Below are 15,865 nucleotides of genomic sequence, written 5' to 3'. Positions count from 1 at the left end.
AGGCCGGAGGATAGCAGGAAGGGGAGCCCCACCAGGCAGCAAGGTCTGGTCGAAGGAGATTCAACAACAGCAGCTCCGACCTGGGTCTGAAACTGGGAGCACGGAGAAAAGAGCAGTCGGGCACGCTGAACTGAACCTATTCAGGGCTGGGGAAGCCAGAATAACCAGCATAAAGTATTATAACAGAAATCACGGAGTGCACCAAGGGGTTATGTGCTACAGTGCCTGCAGCCCCGAGGCAGGAGCCAGGCTGGGGGCAGGACGCAGCCTGGCCCCGACACAACGCGATGCTCTGAGCACCCGGTGAGTCCGCTGACCCAGCCGGGCAAGCTGAGGGCATTCCTCGGCCGTTTTCAAGCTTTTCCTGATGGAGATCACAGCTGAAGAACACGCTCTACAAAGAGCTGATCTCAGAAACGGAATAACTGAATAACTGACTATTAAAGGATTATTATTTTTTCAGATATGAACGCTCCAGAGCCTAATGAAGTCGCCTGGCCAGCACTGCTTGGCTGCACTCCAGTCCCAGCAGCCAGGGAAGGGTCTCCTGGAGGGGTGGGAGCAAAGCGGGACGCTGGGCTGCGACTCCCCTGCCGTGCGCCATCCGCCCCCACTTTGTCCCTACAAGGACCCCAGCAAGACCCCTGTAAGGTCACAGGGCATTTACTGCATGCCCAGGAACTAAGGCTGGAGGGGTCTGGCCTGCAGCCCCCCAGGAGGTGAAGTAACACCATCGCTGCCCTCCTCCAGGACCCGGCGTGCGCTCTGTGTCCTGGGGTCCCTGCAGGAACACCCTTTTCTGCCTGGCAGCCTCCTCCCTGCCCCGCTCAGGGGTCAGCAGTGCTTTTACTTATGCCCTTGATAAATCAGTCGGCTCAGGAGATGCTACCTGGAGAGAGGTGACAGGAGGTGCTGTTGAGAGAGCACCACAGCAGCAACCAGCGCCGGTCACAACTTCCTCTGGAAGCACAAAGCAGATCTCTGAGAGGTGCCAAAACAGCACCGGGAGGGCTTGTGCTGCTACTTAAGGATAATTAGCGCCAGGTACCGCAAATCCTGCATGCTGGGAGATGTTCCTGCAGGTCCCTGGGAACAAAGGCAAAAGGACAGCAACCTGGTCCTGAGACCCTGCCCCGTTCCGATGAACCTCTCCCAGGCTCATCCAGAGCCTCGTGTATAAAAGGCTGTAATGGAAGCCTTCTGCCTGCCCAGGACACCAGGCATATGGGTGGAAACTCGGCAGTTTTATACAAATACCCCTCACTTTCTCAAACCTTCGCTCTGGTTATCACAGCAGACTTCTCTACAATACAGCACTGTCATTTATTTAGGACTGTATGTAGCAGCTGGTCCAAAGGCACCTCAACATAGATTACTGACCAAGAAATATCTTAAAAACAAACAAAAAAAAACCACAGAAAACACTGAGAACCCTACTCAACACACACACACTGGGTCGCCCCCCTTTCCAAGTCTTTCAAACCTTGTTCTTCGGAGGACACACCATGTCAGTGCCGACAGCACGCCAAGAAACCCAGATACCGCTCCTTCTCTCTCATTGCATTCCAAAACTACGTACCAACAGTCGTGCTTTTGTAACAGGGTCCAAAATGCAAATAACGAGGGTCAGCTTGGCTACACCTCAGACAAAGGAATGAGGAACCAACCTTGTGAAAAGCAGCATTTTCCCCCCTAGACAGCTCTTGCTAAACTCTCTCCAAGCTACCCCCCAAAGCTCCTTGAATGCCAAAACAGGGCACAAGGAACAAACAAACCAGAGTCAAGGGAAGAATACTTGCTATAACAAAATACTTCATTATCTGGATCTAAGATGCTGGTCTCTCTCTGAGATGACAGAAACCGAAGTTTTCTGTCTCAAAGGAGTGTCTCATGCCCTGGTCCTGCAGCAGCAGCACCCCGCAGGCAGAGCTCAAAGCCGTGACGGGGCCAGCAAAGGGATGCAGCTCCTTTTCTCCGTCCTACACCGGGGCAGCCGACACCCAGCTGAAGCCACCAACAGCCCCGAGGCAGTTACGTTTTCCTTTGAAACCATCCTAGAAGTTTCCTAGTCTTAAAATTTTGCCTCTGGCCAAATTTCAAAGCCAAACGATCCAACACACCCCAGGCTCCCAGGCAGGCCCACGAGGTGACACCACTCTCCTGGTCTCCGCTGTCCCAGAATACGTTAATAAAGGTTTCACGTCAGCTTGACAAAGTGCTCTCTTCTTGCTTCAATAACCAAGAGAGATTTGGGCTTTTTTTTTTTAAATAATTTCTTTTTAATTCCCTCCTCCTCGACATTCATCTTTTTGCAGATCAAATAAAATTATTCTTCATAAAACGTCCCAGGTCTAATCTCAGGAGGAAGAGGGAGGGGTGAGCACGTCATGCGTGCTGCAGGCAGCGGCTTGCTGGATTGATGGGTTTGTACGAGTTCAGCAGCTCCCTTCTCCGGCTGGGGCAGGGAGGCAGAAGGAGAACGATTTGACCTCGTGGGACTGCAGGAGGCCGGGGCAAACATAACGAGGGCAAAGATCGGAGAAACCGATCCGCACCTCGAAAGTGAAAGAAAGATCCGCACCTCGAGTGCTGTGTTCAGTTTTGGGCCCCTCGCTACAAGAAGGACATGGAGGTGCTCGAGAGAGTCCAGAGAAGGGCAACGAGGCTGGTGAGGGGTCTGGAGAACAAGTCTTACGAGGAGCGGCTGAGGGAGCTGGGGTTGTTTAGCCTGGAGAAGAGGAGGCTCAGGGGAGACCTCATCGCTCTCTATAGGTACCTTAAAGGAGGCTGTAGAGAGGTGGGGCTTGGTCTATTCTCCCACGTGCCTGGTGGCAGGACGAGGGGGAATGGACTAAAGTTGCGCCAGGGGAGGTTTAGGTTGGATATTAGGAAGAACTTCTTTACTGAAAGGGTTGTTAGGCATTGGAATGGACTGCCCAGGGAAGTGGTTGAGTCGCCATCCCTGGAGGTCTTTAAAAGACGTTTAGATGTAGCCCTTAGTGATATGGTTTAGTGGAGGTTTTGTTAGTGTTAGGACAGAGGTTGGACTAGATGATCTTGGAGGTCTCTTCCAACCTAGACAATTCTGTGATTTCTGTGAAACCTCCTCCTCCAAACCACGCTCTGGGATCCTACGAGACCCCTACCTTGGATTGTGGCACTTGGACTCGTTCTTTTAACGACACAGCGTAACGCTGTCCCACTGTTTGGAAATAAACACAAACCCCACATTTCAGTTTTGACTCCCTAGCTTAAAGCGTAAACACTCGTACCTCCCTGTGATACAAATGAAATAAGCTTATTGCTAGAAAATTACATTTTGTTCAGACTCCTCAAAACAAATCCATGTTTTGCGGCTAATGACACTCAAGTAACAAAACCAGTACTGTCAACAGAAACACTGCTTTGCTTAAATGCAAAAAGCAGTCTCCGGGGAGAAGAAATTATGGTGCAGGCTCTAAACAAATTGCTCTTTCCCTCACTCAGCTTCACAGATCCTTTGCAGGTATTAGATGATGAATAGGAAGCCACTTCAAAAGCCGGTTTCTCAGTTCCATTAATATTTCTTATTCCCTTCAGTGAAAGGCTCAACTTGCAAACTGACTTCATAACACATTTTCAGAGCTTCCCAGCTGGCACGGAGCAGCTCGGACCAGGACAGCCAACAGCCCAAAAGCCGAAGGCACGCACGACCTCACAGCCCGGAGCAGCGCCGGTGCTCCTGCCCTGCCCTCTGCACGCCGCAGCCCCACGAAGGCAGCCCCAGCCCCTCCAAGCACTCGATTCGAGGCCCTTGTCCAGGTTACACAACACCTCACTAGGCGAGCAAGTCCTGAATGAAGATATCAAAGCAATTTTCACACTTGGAAATTACTTCTCACAGGGATGTGATCAGGAAAAAAAAAAAAATATATCCCTGCAGCCAAGCATCTATTCACCACATTCAGTAGCACGCATCTTTATGCATAAAACCCCACGAAGGATAAAAGATCCAAAACGCAGCAAAAGGAAGTCTCAAATGCCAACACGCCCCAGATTTCACAGCTTTCCAAACCCTTCCTGTTCAGCCTGGAGCCAGCTTTTCTGAAAGCACTGCAGGTTCAGCGAGCCTTCGGGATCGCCTCTGCCTCTCCTGAGCCCGACGCTGCGGAGCCGGAGGCTCCCCGGCCCCGCAGAGGGGCTGCGGCCCCCACCTCGCTCCCGGAGAGCATCAGCAGGAACAGACTCGGCGCCCTTGAAAGGATGGCAGATTAATCTATTCTTTTGGCAACCAGGACCCTCCCCTTAAATAAAGGGCTCATCCCTTCATTCAGGCTCATCCATCACCAGGCACCCAGCCCTGAGCGCTGGCACAACAGGCGTCCTCCTAAAAGTCACATTGCAAGCACCTGAGAGCCTTCTGCCAGGCAGATCTGCGCGGCAGAGGAGGTTTTTTCCCTTCAAAGATTAACTCAGCACAAAGCACAAAAGTTCTTGGCTTCCTTTCTTCAGGCTAATACCGTCATTAAAGTGAGAAAACTGAATAGGTTATGCTGCGTAGGTATCTACTAAAAACATACATTGTTCAAGTATTTGCTATTAATAAACCGGTTTAAAGCAAGTTGAGGCTTTGTCTTCACTGCTAAAAAAAGTGCATTTTACCATGGGATAATTAACGCATTAGCTACTCCGCTGTAAAACCAGAGCAAAGCTCGGAACTTTAATTTTACTGCTCGAAAAGGGAGAGCGCTCAATGCCAGCATCTACCTGGGGATCAGCACCGAAGCCCCTGGTCTGCTTGCCTGAGATTTTACAACCCAGCAGCTCAGAATGAAAACTCAGCTGTTCTCAAGGGCTACATAGAAAACACACAATGTTTCTTACGTTTCTAGAGTTTTGAAAATAAAAACTGAAAAAAGCTACCGTGAACAATAATTACAAGAATATAAAAGTTGGACTTCGATTCTGCACCTTTTTTACTGTTTTTAAAGTCAAATCACTTAACGAAACTGTTCTCGTTTTGTAAAAAACAGCTTTTATTGAATAGCTTTGAAATTCTTCCTGGAAATCAAAAGAAGGCCCTGAAGTGAGACAAGCGCTAATTCCTAAGCCAGGCTGTTAAGCCAGGAACGCCCCTCCGCCTGCACACAGTCCTGCTGATGCACTGAGCACATGTATAAACAATCCAGACTGGAAATGAGGGCGAAAAATCAGATTTCATTTTTTTACCTTCCTAAATCAGCTTCTTAAGCCATGTTCCCCTTTCCATAATCATTATTCCTGTACTTGCCGCCTATTGCTTATCATCTACTTTATTGCTTCATACTTCAGTAATAATTTACCCATTTTAGTTAAATATCTCCAGAAACAAGCCAAAGTGCGGTAACATCTCTGTTCCGAAGCCTGAACATATTTTAAGTAGATCAGAACCATAACTGCTGCTTATCCATTTTCCACAGACTTGCTTTTAATATACCTGCTCGTGTAATTCACCAAGAACAATACTCTCCTGATTAATTACTGCTTTTTGTTATATCTAGAGGAACTTGAAGGAATTACCATGTAAAATTCATACCCAGGGAAAGAAAAAACTCCAATGCAGTACAATTATAATAGAACAGCATCAGAACAGACCATATCAAATCATCAGCAAAAAAACACTTCAAGCTTGCTGTTAAACAGACCACACAGCCTGCAATATTTCATTTCCTCAGGGAAAGAGTATGTTTAACACTGAACAGACAGAAAAAGCACTAGCACAAGTCTGAGTAGGGCTCACACCAAGCCCTCCACAAAAGCATTGTTGCAACCAAAGCCAGGCTGAAGCCCGAGCTGAAAACACACGCAGGCAGTACCGAAAGAGCCCATCACAGCCCTTCCCTGGGATGAAACGCTCAGCGATGCTCCAACTTTGTGCCCTGCCCCTGCTGACTTTGAAAGGACTTCAGCCAGAAGCTTGACAGGGGACGCTGCTGGGAGAGCTCCCAAATATAGGCGAGATCGGGACCTTTCTGCACAGGCAGCTTCCAATTAACGCGGCGGCAGCCCCACGGGTCGTGGCAGCAGCTGCCGCCGCAGCAGGGGGGGGACAGGAGCCGGGCCCAGCACCGGCTGCTGCTCCTCGCACAGCACAAAGCGCAGACAAGCACAGGAGCCTGGCCAGCATCTGACCTGCTCGGCCCCTCGCCTCCTGCCCTTCTGCACGGCGACCCGGGCACCAAAGAGGTGCGGAACCCAAGGAACCACTGACCTGCTCCGGGCTGACCTTAAAAGTGCTCTGCTCAACTCAAGCTGGCACCTCTGCATTCACTTAGCGTGCAAGGATGGGGTAGATTCTTGGTCTGTTCACACGTGGGGAAGAGAGGCATGCGGACCCAGTCTGTGATGGGGAAAGGCTGAAATGACCCCCAGGACAACCCACGGCCTCCTTTCATTTTATGCCCCCCAAAAGAAGGCACAGGTCCCGGCTACAGCTCCACGCTGCCCCTTTCCTCAGGCGCCCGGATCCGACGCCGCAGGCTCGGCTGCCTGGCCACAGGTGCGGGCAGGCTGCTGCTGCTCCTGCTGCTCCTCCTGCTCCTCGCGCAGCAGTTCCAGAGGGCACCTCGTCAAAGGTCTCCCTTCAATGCACAGCTGTAACCCTGGCAGCGTAAGGGAGTCAAGAGGAGGACAACATTAAAAGCAACTACAGCAAGGAGGAAAACTTGCCTGGCACAGCAACGTGCAAAATATCATAACACACAGACAGGGGAACTTAAAGAACAAACTTGAATGGCACTGATCTGCAATAAGAAAGTGAGGGGTAAGAGCAGTTTAAAAAGAGTCCAACTTTAGCCAAATGCTTCTGGCCAAAGACTGAACATTCACCAGAATCTCTTCGGATCCAACAGAAGAACCCAATCTCCCCCATGTCAGCTGCCAGGTGCTCAGTATTTTTAAGCCATCCCAGCAGTTATTTATCCATACAGCCAAAGACTTGGATGCTTCATTACGGACCTCTTTAGTTGGAAATCTCAGCCAGGAAAACAACATCCCACTGAAATTTTGCAGGGCTCTAACGGAATATTCCTCAAAGTCAGTGCTTTTGCTCAGCAACAGGGGATACAGGAAAGAAGAATAAACTGCATTTTAACTAATCCTGTAATAACAATGCTTTAAGTCAGCAATTGCAGGATGATGGAAAAAATGGAGACATCATGTCTGTGAGGCAGAAAGAGAATTCATGATCTGACAAAAGATCAGCTCTGCCACAGGTATAACTCAGGCAGCAGGCAGCGATGCAGATACGATGCCTGCTTGAATGACGGCACGGCACGCTGGCACGGTGAACACAGGCTTAGCCAAGGCTGGAGAAGGGCTATTGTGCTTAAGACAACAAACCGACACTTGCTATCTCAGAAAACAACAAACCAGCCATGCAACTTCAAGAGTAAAGTGATGAAAGTAGAGATTAATTTGCCATAAAAACATAATTACCTCATTAAAAATCACTCTCGCAGTTTGCGAAGCAAAGAATAATATTTTTCTTCTGGGTTTTGTCCAAATCATCTAAAAATAGAAATGAAAGCCCCACCATAATTTGCTGAAAATCCTGCCCATTTCATTTAACATAGAACAATACAAGCGAAGAGTCTGAAATAAAATTTCTTACTGGTGAAGCAGTCCTTGCAAGACTACTGCTCTTGTAAAGCCCTAACTCAGGAGTTTACCATCTGAAGTACCAAAACCCATGCAAATGTAAACAGACTTCAAACATTTCAGCTGCCCATCCTATTGGGTAGTCAAGATCCAGCAGGAGCTGGGGACTGAGAGCACTCCTGCACAGCACTGGGACGGAGTGAGTTGTGCCAGGAGGTGACGTGTCCGGAGCACATGCCCCACCTGAGCACCCAAGGAATGACGTTCTGCACGGGCAGGTTTGTGAAAGCAGCCCCTCGCTGCACCCGGACGACGCTCTGCAATGCACGCGGGGAGATCAATGCTGCTGCAGAACAGGGGCTGCCAGCAACCCCCATCCCAGCACATCCCACTGGCACTTACCTGAGTACTCAGGTGCAGCGCCAGGAGCCTTTTATCGGCTCCTGCAGGCTTTGTATCTGGCTCTCAGCTTTGAACAGTCAGCCTCCGAGCTTTAGCCTTGAGGAGCTGGACTCCTCTCAGTTCCCACTGATTTACAGGATTACTCCCTACAGATACACTGTTTGTAGAATATCACCACTGCAGAGCACGGCGGTACCTGGACTCTTCAGTCCCTGCCCTACCTATTCTCACCCGCTGAGCAAGCTGACCCCCCGGCTGCCCGGGTCTCGCAGCCCCCAGTAAGTCAGCACCACGGCGCGCAGAACAGAGGCTGGCAGACTGCAGGCTGGCAGCGAGCAAAGCACGCAGCACTTCTGCTTGCGAAGAAGCTGCTGTTGCTTTTCTGTGCGGCACTCCAGTCCTTTTGCGGCTGCATGAAGATACATCCCGCCATCCACTGCAGGACGCCACCTCTCCTGTCTTGGCATGACAAAACCACTGCAAGCTCTCACATGTCCCAGGATGTGATGGCCATCAGACTGCGCCCCTGATTCGGGCTGCTTAAAGCTGCCAGGGTAAACATCCTCACATGCACCATCTCTGAGGAAGACAGCTGTGGGGAAGCGCAAGGTTCGTCACTTCTCAGCCCCACTGGTGTGCTTGATGTGCTCTCAAGCGTGGAGACACAGGCACGAAGTAACTGGGTGTCTCCGAAAGCTACCGGGTGGGATGCTCCTGAAGCATCATGCAGAACATGAGAGCTCTCATTCACTGCCATGCAGCATCCTGCTGTCCCCGGCTCACTGGAAGTGCAGTACTGCTACATCAGGTCTCCAAGTCCACTCTGCATGTACAACTGCAAGCAATGCATGAAAATGTAGTTGGAAAAGAATCAGGGATTTGCTCAGTTGACAGCAGCTGGGTGGAGAAGGAAAGAACAAACACCTTAAAGTATAGGAGCCAAAGCCACAGCAAATCAGGGGCCAAATACACGTCCCATTCCTGCAGGGCAGAGGGGGAACACCTGGCTTCACAAACCTGCCTGAATGCAAGCCTCAGGCACGAGGCACCGTGCATTGCCACTGATCAGCACCATCTCCTCACCTAGTTTCACCAAGCCACACATTCAGCTGTTAATTTACCCACCTTTCACAACTGCAATGTGTGTACCTCCCTGGGAGCTTAAACAAAAATGGCAACTTTCTCCTTGAGTGACTGCCTGGCACAGCTAGAGCCTTTGGTAGGAACACGGCCCAGCAAACTCTGGATGCAGATGCCATGCTATGTATTCTTTACCACAGAGAACAGAAAAGCAGCTTACCCAAACCTTGCATGCTTCAAAGGTATCCGTATGGAGGCACCTGCCCTCAGGGGTACATGGTTTAACGTTACCTGAAGCTCCAACATCAAACCATGGAGTGGTTTGGGTTGGAAGGGACCTTACAGACCACCTAGTTCCACCCCCCTGCCATAGGCAGGGACACCTTCTACCGGATCAGGTTGCCCAGAGCCCCATCCAGCCTGGCCTTGAACATTTCCAGGGATGGGGCATCCATATAAAATTAAAGCTTTCTAAAACCGAGACCTAGTCTTTATGAAACGTCTTCGGATCTTTGCATTTTCACAGAAAGCTAGACTCTTCAGAAGAGCCCTACAGGGAAATAAGGCTCCTCAAGACAGAGGAACAATTTCAACACACAAAGCCAGAATGAGCCAAATGCAGTGAAGCAGATGCACATTTTTACAGGTCTGCGAACACCTGCATTAGCGCTTGGGATCATCAGCTCTTCAGTTCCAGGGCTCATCACCACTTACATTCTCTACATTACTCTGTTTTTATAACTAACAGTTAGAGATGATTTACAGTGCATCTAATACCAGACCGTCCAGCAAAGATTTATAAGGATCCAAGTGCTCTTCTGGGATAATAAGAAAGGGAAACCCCCCGCCCCCCCCAAAAAACACTATTCAGTACAGCAACTGCACCTATTGCACTTTGAAATGGCTTCTCTCAAAACTGTTCAACTAAGTTCACTCATCCCAAAGGCCTTAGCTGCATGAGAAATGAGAAATAAATCACCTTTGATTTACCAATTTTCTCTGACCTTTTACTAATTACCAGCTTTCTATTTTTTAAGTATGTACAAGACAATAAATTCCCAAAATTTATCTAAAAGACACAACAGCAATTCAGCAGCTTCAGAGGAGATTCTGAATCCACGTGGTATAATTTCTGCACTTCTTATATTGGCAAATCTAACAGCACTTTTGTCCGAGGAGAAAGTGCAGCACTTGGCTCTTGAGCACACGACTTGCAAGTCAGCAAGGCTCCAGATGGGTTTTTCAGCACCGGTGGAAACGAGGGATAGGGCACATGGTTCAGGAGGTCACAGACCACCTCCCTGATCACAGCCATCACTTGTGATAGCTCTGCTACCACCTACTTGCCACAGGATCCTGCCCTAAAAGAGAGCTGGAGGAAGAGGCGAAGTGTCCCTCCTTTGTTTCAGCCCCAGCACCGCCACTGCGGGTTGAGCCGAGCGCTCCGGTGTCACCCCGAGGTGGAAGAAGAGCCTTCCCAGATGCTGCTTCACCAGGGGATGTGTGGCCCCAAACCGCCCTGGGAAAGGAACTCCGTCTGTCACTCCAGTACTTCTGCAAGCCTTGGTCACCTGAACACAGCTGCAGCACTCCATCCACCATAGCTTGTGAGAAGGTTTCTCACCCTCTCTAAAGCAATCCACCCCCTGGTTTTTTTCACCTGGCATGGGGTCCGTGGCTATGTTCCCTCTCATTCTGAGGAGCACCAGCACACCAGCTACCACGTTCCTACAAAATCCTTTTTTTTTTTTTTATTTCCATCAATTTTACACTCTGAGATGAGAAAATAGATCAGTCTTGCAGATGCTTTGTCAACTCATCTTCCCTGAAATGTCAAATGAATAGATTCAATGAACCAAATAAACGCTTCTCATCCGAATCATCATGCTAGAGCCATTGATACTCGGTCAGTGAGAAGAGAAATTCAACAGCTAATGCATTTAGCAGAATGGAATATTATACAGTGCTCTGCACAATCCCAGTCCATGGCATTTGGCCCAGTAGTTTTAACTTTATAGGTTTAAATAAAAACATGCTCTCAAATAAACTGCGGATATAAATTTCTTTCGCCTAGTTGCCACAAGCAGAATTTCAGATTCACTCTCTCCTTCTTAAGATTCCACAAAAACACATGTGCTCTCTTCCTCTCAGGGTGCCCTTGGATGAAGACCACTGCTCTGTTCCACAACCAGGGAACGAAAGAGCAAAACGTCGTCCTCGAGACCATGGGGCCCACTGGGCAGCCGGGAGCTCTGGCTCCCAAAGCCGAGCCGTGCGGAACAAAGCAGCCGTTCCTTAGTGGTCGTTGAACCAGGTTCTCTAAAAATCCAGTGTCTCTTACAGTGTCTGGGAAGAGGCTCAAGGCAAGAGACAGATCGCATTTAATTGAAGGTAGGGATAGTAAATGCCTCCAATGAAAGCGTTAGCAGCAGAAGTAGGTAAGCCAAACGGTGTGTGCTAGCCAAGAGGGAAACAGAAGGGTGAACTTGGAGGAGGAGAGCCCTCCGTTTCTTCCATTTACACTTCAGAGGTCAAAGCCCACCTCCTCCCTTCCCACTTCTCCCGGGGAGGTGCCTCCCGCAGGCAGGAGGTGGCTGCAGCCCCCCCATGCCTCCAGCAGCAGCCCCGCAGCCCCGCTGCCCACAGCCCCCCATGGTGAGCAAGGAGGGGACTGGTGCAGAGAGGGGGCAAAGCGCTGGGGAAGGACTGGGACAGCTCCCCCGGTAGGCCAGAGACACCTTGCTTCTCAGCCAGACTCGCTATCCTGTCTTCTTAAGGCACAGCAACAACCAGCGCCTCAGAATATCGGATCTTTTTTGATTATGAAGTGTGTTTATGAACATTTTCCCCCTTTTCTTGCCTGCAAGCGAACCGAGAGATACTGGAACAGACAGCAGAAATAAGATTTCACTCCCTCTGATGCCAAGAATCTTGCTGAAGCCTCATTTGGATTGCTGCTTGCTCTAAGCTAAGCTGAAAGGAGATGATGTATTTCAGAAACTATAACTTAATATCGTACCTTTGTAACGCATCATATTGCATTTCAGAAGGCTTACACCAGAAATCTCATTAGCAAAACTATTAAAACAAGCACACAGCTGGTAGAGAGCATTTTCTGTGCAGAAGAGTCAAATACTTCTGAATTTATAGTGGCAAAATTGATTACTGATTCTAACATCTGTTAGAAATTTTACATTTAAATTCTCCTCAAAAAGTCACTTAGCTCAGAAACAGACGAGGCTCGACAAACCAGTCCCTCCCCCCAGTAACCACATAAATAATCTCCATGCAAATCAAATGTGCTCTTCTCATAAAAGAAATCATTACTGTCATATATTACACAACGATCACTACAACATGCTTAAGATGCAACTCTATGTATTTACACTATGTTTGTAATCACACAGAAGCCAAGGGTAACTTTGAAGAAAGAATCATATTGGAAAAGACCAAAGGAAACAGCAACAGATGCAAGACTGAAAACATTTAAATACGCAAGTTGGTGTCATCGCTGAGAAATGTAAAAGGAACTACCTGTAAGCAATGTGCCAACACAGAACTGGAAGATGGTAACACGAGACATTTCATATTTCATGCCTTTCTCTGGACAAACCACCTCTATCACCTTATGGCAAGGGGGACAGAGCCACAGGCACCGAAGTCCTCTGAAAGCTAACATCTTGTCAAATATGTGATAACCTGGGACAAGCAGAGCTAAGAGTTTTAATTTTTTTGGTCCTTTTTAGTGGGAGGAAAAAAGAGACCTTTGTACACCTCACCCACAGAGCCATGACCCTGTTTCTCTATGAAAACTTAATTCCTCTGAAGAAGGAAAAAATGAAGGCAGGGTTTTACCCAAGATTTAAAGCAAGAGTTGTGTACGATGCATAAAGACACTGAACTCCAGAAAGCACCAATAAACCACTTCTTTTGCTTTTTGTGACCCTCCTGGAAGGACAGGAAGGTTAAGGTTCTGCTTCATCATCAGTTCCCGCAGTGCCATAGCATCTATTAACCTGAAGGGTTTTTTCCCCTGTTTGCTTTGTGCGTGGCTCCAATCTGTTTCAGAGAACATTGGCACCTGTCCCCTGAAAGTCAAAGCAGTTCAGCAGTGCCTACTTGGTGCCTGGCAGCACAGCAAGTTCTGAGGTACAGCGCGCTGAGCCGACCGGACAGGATTTATCGTGATTAAGTCAAGAAGACACAGACAGAAGAGGTGACACCACGTCAAGGGTGGAAGAGTGCTCCCCAGAGCACCTGAGCACCAACAAGGAACATTCCCCCAGTGCTCGAACCCACAAGTGTCCAAGCAGTAGCAGGCACCTGCTTCAAAGGTTATCTTGTGTTCCCAAACACACAGAAAGTGAAAAACGCTCAGAGGTGGTGCAACGCAATGCTGAACCACAAACAGGGCACATCCTGCTGCTGTGCCCATCACCGATTTTTCTCCAGTTATTTTCAGTGCACTTGGGTAGAAATCTATAAGCAACTTTTGCAATACTGGGTCACTGCATCTCCACTTCGTGTACCAGCAACAGGGTGTTTCGCATTTGTCTCAGTCAACGTCCCTACTGCTTGGGAAAACACCTGCTGATTTATGATCAGCAAGAATAACAGTTTTCAAGTCTTGCTCAACCTACAGGATCTGTTGGAGTAACACTGAGGGAAACAGAGCACAAAGTCAGAAAAGCAAAATGGACCATAGGTCTGCTGGTGTTTCAGAGCTCACAATGTCAACTCCATGTTCTCATCGTCAGGCAACACGTTTGGTTAAACGTATTTTTGGAAAAAAAAAAAAGCATCGGCTTGATAAGAAAATTATGAGGTATGGAAAATCTATTTTTTCCCTCCTGAGCTTCTGGACATTTGAAATTAATTTGCACCTCATTTCTCGTTTGGATACTGCATTATGAAAAAGCAATGGCTGGAAGAAACTCCTACCACTGGAATACACAGACTTCTCATCCCTAGGAGAGAAGGATTCACATTCTTAGCGCTTCTTCCAAATGGTTGGTCCATCAAGTCGGGTCACCTCTCAGGTGTTCTGATGAACTAAAGGCAGTCAGAGGATGGGTCTATGAGACTTCCCAAACGTGACGTTCAGAAAGGGCGTATTCTAAATTGCACACAGCACCTTTCTTCTTCCTCTCAATTTGATCTGGAGGATGGAAGACGCAATGAGAAACAAATGGAGCCATCTGGGAGTCCACCTGCCGTTTAACAAATTCGTCTCAAGAAACACTTCTCAGCATAGAAAACTCAACACAAAGATCATCTAAATGAGAATTCCTCTAGAAAGGATAACACTTGAACCACACAGCAGGGGACAAGGACGGGGTTTCTTCCTGTTTGTTGCAGAAAGAAATATCACAACAGGTTTTTGGTTTTTTTTGTTTTTTTTTTAATTCCTGAATTTCCCTTGCAAATGCTGTAGCAACTAATCACTAACATGCTGCATGATGCTGTGAAAGCACACTGGGAACAATGCACTATTAAATTCACTCCTGTCTCTAACTGCCCATCCCTGCAGCACCACGCACACAGCCACAGGACGGCCAGGCTCTCTACCTGCCAGTGGGCATCAAGCAAGCAGGAGCAGCACTTGCCAAACACAGCGGCAAGCACAGCAAGGTACAACCGTTTTGTTGGTTTTGGTTTTCTTCTTTCTTCCAAACTCCCTTTGCCCATTTCTATTTATTTTTTAAAATGCGCCCAGATCAAGCCTATCAGTGATTCTTATTAGCAGTGACTCATATCAGCTGCAATGCCAGCTTGTCTCAGTCTCAGGAGAATTAAATTGAATAAACCTGGATGGTTTGTCAGGCTGTGTGAAAATATTGGACTTGTATTTTATTTCCAGATATATTAGCATCACTTTCCCAACTCAATGCATCAGCACTTCACCATCCACTCTGAAACAGAAGCTGTATTTCTCAGGAATATCAGCAGGTGCATTAGCTTTCAGCACCCCTCATTCATCACAGTCCTAAAGAAAGGTGCTTAAAATCACAGGTGAACGCCGAGCACTACACTTGGAAGGAAAACAGTCGCTTCCACCTAGAAGCAGCTCAAGGTATTTTTAGGTGCCACAGTCACATGTAACATTAAATGAAAAACTTATGAACAGCAACTTCCTTGAGACTCCTTGCTGCTGCCTGTGTTTGATGACGCAATGTGCAGCTGAGCAGGGGCTGGAAGAACAGTACATTACCCATTGGAGCAACTATTAATTGGCTCTTGTGTTATCAGCGTTTCAAGGACCCTTCAAAGTGCAGTTGTTTTTAGGAGAAAATGCACCTGCTAGCTGAGCTTTTTTTTTCTTCTTCTTCACCTTGACCAGGGTATTTTTAGCTGCGTGGACAGACTTGCCAATACTTTCACATTCAGTTCTTTGCAAGGAAATTTCTGACAACACACAGCAATGAATGAACCCTATCTACCAGGGTCAAGAGAGACAGGAGAGCAAAAATCAGCTTCCCAAAAGACTTCTAGAGTATTTTTGCTTTCAGTATTTTAGTTCCCCTTATTTCCACAGCTTCTTCCACTCAGAGTATCTAATGATAAAGTTTGTACTCAATTTCAGTCAGCTCAGTATTCGGCCTGAGATTTTGCTCAACAAGATCAGCTGGCACTTAAAAACAGCTTGATAAAGCTACCCACATGCCGTTGCAGAACAAAGCGTCACTCAATTACACTGAGTCTCCTAACGTAAGCATATTTGGCAGAAAATGGTCCAACATTGTCATCTCGGAAGGCAGTAAATTTG

General features: G+C 47.9%; 1 protein-coding gene across 2 annotated transcripts in view; it reads right to left on the bottom strand.

The window, feature by feature from the left end:
• Window positions 1-15,865, bottom strand: part of LOC121058083 (S-adenosyl-L-methionine-dependent tRNA 4-demethylwyosine synthase TYW1-like) — a 107,160-nt gene that overhangs the window by 33,093 nt on the left and 58,202 nt on the right. The window lies entirely within an intron of this gene.

This window comes from Cygnus olor, chromosome 20 (assembly GCF_009769625.2).
Source record: "Cygnus olor isolate bCygOlo1 chromosome 20, bCygOlo1.pri.v2, whole genome shotgun sequence".
In the NCBI taxonomy this organism is placed as follows: domain Eukaryota; kingdom Metazoa; phylum Chordata; class Aves; order Anseriformes; family Anatidae; genus Cygnus; species Cygnus olor.
Note: the sequence above shows the minus strand (reverse complement) of the source record. Positions and strands in the feature narration are given on the sequence as shown.